This window comes from Cibotium barometz, chromosome 43 (genome assembly GCF_041138505.1).
Source record: "Cibotium barometz isolate CiBa-2024 chromosome 43, ASM4113850v1, whole genome shotgun sequence".
NCBI lineage: Eukaryota > Viridiplantae > Streptophyta > Polypodiopsida > Cyatheales > Cibotiaceae > Cibotium > Cibotium barometz.
This window is the reverse complement of record NC_141088.1, coordinates 12565773-12573650: the sequence shown is the minus strand read 5'-3', so window position 1 is coordinate 12573650 and position 7878 is coordinate 12565773. Positions and strand designations below refer to the sequence as shown.

Here is a 7878-nt window from a genome sequence, read left to right as displayed (position 1 = left end):
ATAAATGCTTGCAAGTGAGAAAGGCCAAAGCTAATCATTTTTAAAATCAAAATTTATAATTTAACATCAAAAAATACACTAAAGTGACAAATTTCTATGCATTTCCTAGGTATTAACTAAATTTTGATGGACACGGTAGCCCATCAAAAACTAAGCCTGGTTGTGACCTACCACTCTAAAAATCCCCTAAGTTGGCATGGGGAATTTCTCTTAGTCTTGCCAATGTCTTATCAAAGGCTTACATTATTTAGGTGACTTAACCCTCTCATTCAATGGTTGTAACTCAGCTTGATTTTTAACAGGGGTTTTGCATTTTGCTTATTTTAAACATTTTTTACAAGTGACAATTTTAGTCAAACATAAAAAAATACAGCAAAGTGGCCAATGTTTATGCATTTTCTCGGCAATATTTTAACTTCAACGAGCAAGTTACCCTCTAAAAAATCAAGTTGTGACCCACCACTTTGCAAGTCCCCTAAGTTGAGTCTTGGGGCAATTCTCTTCATGTTGCCAATGTCTTGTCAAAGGTTGAACTTGTAATGATGTCTTGTCTCATGAGTCCCTGGGCTTTGTAAATGTCTTGTCAAAAGTTGAACTTGTAATGATGTCTTGTCTCATGAGTCCTTGGGCTCTTGAGTCCCTTTTAAAATAAAAATAAAAATGAGAGAGGTTATTCTCCAATACATGCCACAAGGATTGATTTGAATCTGTACCTCTCTTTTGAGAGGCAAGGGAGCAAAGGCTCTCACAAGTCCTTACTACATGTCTACCAAGTGCAAGGAGAAATGTACATAGGATTCCTATCTTCAAAGATAAAAGAACATTCATCCCATCTTATATTAATCCATTGCTGGCATACAGAATTGGCTTAGTTAAAAACCCTTTTGGAGTCTATTTCTCCATGAACTTTTTTCTCTTCTAGATTTTTACATCAAGTCTCTTCCCCACATGATTTGGAATAAAATATGTAAATGGCTGAATGAAGACTGAATAGTGTGCAGTGTGTCTGGTTTTGAAATCATCAGATGTATTGGGTAACTTTTGAGAGATGAAAGGATGGTCATGATGTAATAGCCCTTATATAATATAAAAGGATATTGTTTGACCATTTTAAACAAATTTAAAGGATTGAGGAACAATAAATTAAGGTTTAATTGTAAATAGTATACTCTCAAAATGCTTGAATATTTGAAATTAAAAAAATAGAGAGAGTATAGTAAATACTTAGCTAAGATATCATGTCGGTTAGCTGCAAAATAGTTGATTAGACAACACAAAATATGCATGTAATAATTTAATTACAACTGGTAAAGAGTAATTGTAACGAAGACTTAGCTCATGATTTGTGGGAGCCGAGTCTCGATGGTGACGAAGCAACGTTTCCCCCGTCATTGCTCCAAAGAACTAGCCATCTAAAAAATTTCTTCAAGGGGTCCAAACAAATAACAGATTCCAACATATTAAACATTGACATGGAAATAAACATGGAAGATAAACCATAGACTTGAAAACTGTGCGCAAAATAAACATCACCATCAATCAACAAGGATTGGGTTAAATCTCCTCCTCATGCGTGCTGGCTCCTTGCATGACATTGTGTTATGATTGCCAATGTCTTGTCAAAGGTTGAACTTGTAATGATGTCTTGTCTCATGAGTCCTTGGGCTTTGCCAATGTCTTGTCTAAGCTTGAACTTGTAATGATGTCTTGCCTCATGAGTCCTTAGGCTCTTGAGTCCCTTTTAAAATTTTTTTAAAAAATGAGAGAGGTTATTCTTCAATACATGCCACAAGGGTCAATTCGGATCTATACCTCTCTTTTGAGAGGCAAGGGAGCAAATGCTCACGAGTCCTTACTACATGTCTACCAAGTGCAAGGAGAAATGTACATAATAGGATTCTTATCTTCAAAGATAAAAGAACATTAATCCCATCTAATATTAATCCCAACTGCTTTGCTTGCGCATGGAATTGGCTTAGTTAAAAACCCTTTTGGAGTCTGTTTCTCCATGAACTTTTCTCTCTTAGAGATTTTTACATCAAGTCTCTTCCCCACAAGATTTGGGATAAATATATGTAAATGGCTGAATGAAGATTGAATAGTGTGGAGTGTGTCTGGTTTGAACAGTGTGCAGTGTGTTTGGTTTTGAAATCATCAGAAGTACTGGGTAACTTTTGAGAGATGAAAGGATGGTCATAATGTAATAGCCCTTGTATAGTATAATATATATTTCCAAGAAACGTAAATAGGATAACAAGCTACAATCAAAAAGTATTTGTTAAAGGAATATATCATGGGTGATTCAAGACCCCTTTTTTGTTCATTGGGAAGAGTAGGCGCTTTTGCATAAGGGAAAGCACGAGGCTGACGGTTTTCTGAACACAAGATCAGAAGGGTGTCTAGTACACTCGGAGCTTCAAGTGCTGTTTCGCTTGCAACAGGTGGGGCATGTGAGCTCTCTAGCTTTTTACATATCATCTTCTCAATTTGTAATGGTAGAAAAATTATCAGAAAATCCAAATGTTTTTTTTCTTTTCTTTTCCCTTTTTAAGATGGCAAGTTGGAATGGATTAATTGTCTGAGAAATTGAGCTCTCGTTGAGAGTACCTATTTGAAATTATGAAATTGAATTTGAGCAGAACTGCGCTGAGGGCAGGTGGGTTTAGTATCAAAGAGGCTCGCGAGGGGAAAGTCGACTGTTGGGATAGTGAATAAGGAGGACAAATTTTGTAGTGGGCGGTCGCCAGAAGGGGGAAACCCCTGGTGGGCGATTGGGAAATTTGATGGTGGGCGCCTGCTATAGAAAGGAAAGTTTAGGATAAATTTGCAAATGGGCTATGGAGGAAAGGACGATTTTAAAATGGGCGATGGAGAGAAGGATGTTTGAGGGATGTGGGTGTGCTGCAGATGCAGATTTTTGTGCTTGATGAAGGGGGGTGAGGAGGGAATGATGGTAGAGCATGAGCCTTTCCCGATGAAGGGGGTGAGGATGGAATGATGGTAGAGCCTTTCCTACCGCTGGGCTGTGATCATCATGTGTTGGATATATAGAAGCTAGGATGTATCCCTAAACCCCTCTTATACCCTTGCCTCCTCCGCTGCACATACACTGCCAAATCTCTCATGGCCGATCGCAACACATCTTGGAGCTTAGTGCCTTCCTTCATGCCCCATAACCCTAGCTCCAACTGTTTTTGAATGAGCCACACATGGAGCAACATAGCACACATGGTGAACACAGCATGCACAACCAAGCTCGAAAGACGGATGGTATCCTGCATGTGACCATCCACCATGCTAAGGACATCCATAACATTTGCATATATGGAAATCAAGATGTGTATGCTAAGTTTCTACTAACCCATTCTCAAAGTGTTGTGTATCCCACTCAGCTTGTCAAGGCAGGGGGGAAAAACCCAGTCTTCAATCAAAGCCTTCAGATTCCAGTTTGTGGACTAGATGCTGTTCTCAAGTGTGAGATTTGGATGACGAGCTGTGCTAGAAACTATCTAGAGGACCAGCTTCTCGGCTTTGTGCTGGTGCCTCTCAAGACCTTGTATGGAAAAGGGAAGCAAACTCATGAGTATTGTTTAACTTCCACTGACCTTTTCTACACTCCGGCAGGCTTAGTGCATCTCTCTCTTTCATTCCTTGACAATGTCGGCATTGAACTGGGTGGTAAAATGGTGCTTGAGGGCGACCGGACAGCAGCTTGTCTGTCATCCCCAAACTCTCATGAAGTCATGATGGATTGTGGACAATCAAGTGTTGCGACAGCCAGCTTGTGCAAGGTTGAGTTTCTGGACTTTGAATCCACTTCAGAGGACCAGCATTTCGTTGCAATGTACAATAAAATGGCAGTCGATGCCACTCTTGAAGAGCATACTGAATCAAACGGCATACTTGTGCGTGGAGGGCATGGAGACTATTGTGAAAACTATCATGGAGGACATGGAGACCATGGGGTGTCTCCAGAAAACCAAGACCTGTATAGGGCTGTTGCATTGGGACAATTGTATGCATCTCCCATAGGGGATGTGGATTATGAAATGCTATTGAGTCCAAGGGAAGAAAAATGCATGGAGGATTCCCCTTTGGTAAGGGAAATTCACACACATCGGCGAGTTTTACGTCACCATCTGAATCGCATGAGGAGATCTCAGTTTCAGCTTATTTCAGTATGGCCACGGAGCACATATCTGGATCCCCCTTCTTTATAGGGGCACAACCTGCTACGAGCTTGTCTTCAGTAGAAAGCATTGCTGGTCGGTCTCCAATTGCATTGAGGGAGACGCAAGACAAGGACCACATCCTTTCCACCTGCCAAGAAAATGAAGCCTTATCATACATTGCACCTCTTTTGAACATCTCTGTGGAGCCGGAGTTGGCCATCAATCAGGAGCATTTTGTGGATTTATACTTTAAAAGCATGCAGCAGTTCACAGAGAAGCTTGCAGACAGGAAGTTCTCATTCAACATGGAGGCCCAAGACTCTGCTGTGTTGAGAGGCGTGCAAGCAGAGAAGAAAGTCAGGGAAGGGGGAAAGAAAGGGGGCTCCAAATTATACTATGGTAGCAGAGCATTCTATTAAGCTTATTATGCCTGCTCTTTGCATTTGAATTCAATGTTGTGTGGGTTAGATGCTTCCTGCTTTTCACAGCAAGGTTTTGTGGTTTCAGTCACAAGAGTGATCTCTTTATTTTGAGGTCTATATCAGATGTAGGTATGAGGTACCTTCCAAACATACTTAGATGTGTGTTACTGCTCTTAATGAATCAAGCATTGTTCTTTGAGAGGCAATGTCAAGGTATGTGCAGCTCTATGTTCCCCTTTCACATAAATAACCAAGTAAGGCCCCTTTCACATCACCCACCTGCCCTTGCTGTCAAGAGTATATGATTATGATGGGCCGGGGCGGCTGCTCATGGCCAGGCAATCATACCCATAGCCCACCCATTCATGTTTTGAGTACTATTGTTTTAAGGGCCCAAAAATGGTGGCAAATGCCATGATTTTGAAGACAAATTGCACATGACCCATTAGATATCTAAATACCTTGGTGACGAGGTACCATTAAAATGTGCATTTCGAATTCATATTTATTATGGTTTCATCAGAGTGGCCTTAAAGATTTTCAAGCTATGTACCATGACAATGAGCAGTCCATACATTTTCTGTGAACCTTTGCTCTTGTCTTTTGCCGGCAGCAGAGTCTTGATTCTGGGATTCTTGCACCCTCAAGAAGCCATTTATCATGATTTAGACCTTTGATTGGTAGGAGATATGATGGAGGTGATGTTACAAGCTAAGCTTTTCTTGTTTTTTCCTAGTATTGCTGGTTTTTTTCTTTTTCTTTGGAGATGGCTCTCACCTGATTCAATGCTTGAAAGGCATTTATCATTGAACTTCTCCAATACATGCACAAAGCAATCGCTCTGGTTTTCTCTTTTCAATTGGCCAATCTAATCAACAATTGACCTCCAATCGTCCGATCATACTTCTCCAATACCATTTCTACAATCCTTCTATTTTACTTTCTCCAATCAGTGATTCCTCCCAGATTTCAATTGGCGATTTGTCATCTCCAATCGTCCAATCAAAGCCTCCATCAATCGTCCGATTGCAGACTGCAATCGACGATCCGACTAATATTTTCCAACAGCTTTCCACCAGTTCAATAGTAGGCTCACATCCTTTCAATCTTCCTTTTCGCATCTTTTCTTCTCAAATTCTCTACCAACAATTAGGTATGACCAATAACTCAACAAATGATTTGTGTGGTATTCTTTCTAAAGAGGATAAATTAGATGGGTCGAATTACTCCCTATAAAGTTTTATGGTCAGAAATGTCTTTGTTGCAAAGGGGTGAGACCCAGCATCAAGCTCTATTGATCAAAGAAGATGAGATTCACATAATGCTCAAGCTTTGACATTGATTGCCTTGTCAGTTAAAAGCTCTATTGTTCCACACATTCACTCTTGTAAAGCATTCATGCTTGGTTGGAATACTCTAGAAATTATGTATCAAGTTAAAAATAATACAAGGAGTGTCTTTCTCAAAAGATAACTTGATAATGAAAATATATAAGAAAAGGGATCCATGAATGAATATTTAATAAAATTACAGGACTTAAAGAGAGCAACTTCTAAATATTGATAGTCATTCCTGAAAAGGACATGATAAACTTCACCCTTAACTCTTTGACTGAATCTTATTTGGGTTTCAATACTTCCCTCCATATTTCTTTAACAGGTAATGCAGCCCCTCTTGCCTATCAGGGGCTTGTAAGCTTACTATTGCAAAGCGGAACAATCCAGAAAGAATGTTTCTAAGATTTTTAATAGTGGTCAGGCTCTAGTGGCCAAGGATAAGGGAAAGAGATTTCAATGAAAAACCAATTCCAACAAAACAAGGGTGATTCAGAATAGCCAAAGAAGATGACTTGCAGATATTGCAAGAAGTCCAACCATACAATTGAAAATTTATTCAAGCTTCAAAATAAAGAAAAGAAGAAAAAGGAATCGAACAAGGGTTCTATTAGTTCTGTCTCAAACAATCATAGTTCAAAGAAAGAGGACTCTGCTAATGTCGTTGTTCATCAAGGCTTCTCATTATTTGTAGTTATAATCTTGAACATGACATATGTCTCAAACAATCAGAGTTCAAAGAAAGAGGACTTTGCTAAGACTTCTCACTAATGGCTATTTATAATAATAATCTTGAACAGAATGCATGTCTCAGTGAAACTATCATTGATTGTTTATTTCTTTACAGTGTGCTTCTAAGCACATAAATTCTCAACGAAGTTTGGTCAAGCATATAGAGACTACACAAGATGTTCACACTGTTACATGTGCCAACAATGCCTCTTACCCTGTCAAAGGTATTGTTGAAATAGTTCTCACTACTGTAAGTGGTGAGGATATTTGTCTTCAAAATGTACTTTTTGTTTCAAGAATTAAAAAGAACCTTCTTTCCCACTCTAGTAAGGGAGGGACTTAATGTTGAATTTACCAACAGGACAAATAGGTTGTGCTTACTGAATCTTTAACCACCAAGTGGTTTATACAAATTGGACATGTATGACAAGTGTGATGTTGCTTGTCTGGCAAATGCTTCTAATGCAACAAAAGATTCCCAATTGTGGCATGCTAGGTTCAGCCACACTTCTATTAGTGGTTTGATGCTTTTGCAGAAACATGGGATGTTAGAGTATTTTCTTTAACTTGATCCACCACCAATATATGTTTATCTTGGCAAACTTGCTTGTCAACCTTTCCCAAAGAATGCAACACATAGAGCTGGTCACAAATTGTAGCTGATACACAGTGATGTGTGTGGTCCAATGCGGACTACTTCTTTGGGAGAAAAGTTATACTTTGTTACATTTATCGATGATTACAACAAGTATGGCTAGTCTTACTCTATGAAGGAAAAATCACATTTTCAATACTTTGTTGCTATGGTTAAAAATGAAACTGGCTTAAAGATTTAAACTCTCCGTTCTAATAGAGGGGAATATATGTCCAATGCATTCAAAGATTTTTTTGACACAAAAACACATTAAACGTCAATGTATAACTCCTTATACACCACAACAAAATTGTATTGCTAAGATACAAAATAGGACTCTCATGGAGATGGTTAGATGCATGGTCAAAGGTTTGTACAGTAGTAGCTTCTACACAAGTTTTGGATGGAAGTAGTTTTTTGAGCTACCTGTGTGCTGAACAAGTACCCCACTAAATCTTTGAAGGATATCACTCCTTATGAGGCTTGGTTGAATAAAAAACTTAAGGTTTAACACGTGTGTTTTTGGTTGTTTGGCATATGCAACCTAAGGTTTGACACATGCTAGCACAAATCAGAACTAAGTT

At 39.0% G+C, this 7878-nt stretch overlaps 1 pseudogene; it reads left to right on the top strand.

Moving 5' to 3' along the window:
* Positions 1 to 2345: 2345 nt before the first annotated feature.
* On the top strand, positions 2346 to 4793 carry LOC147613540 (uncharacterized; annotated as a pseudogene).
* Positions 4794 to 7878: the final 3085 nt, after the last annotated feature.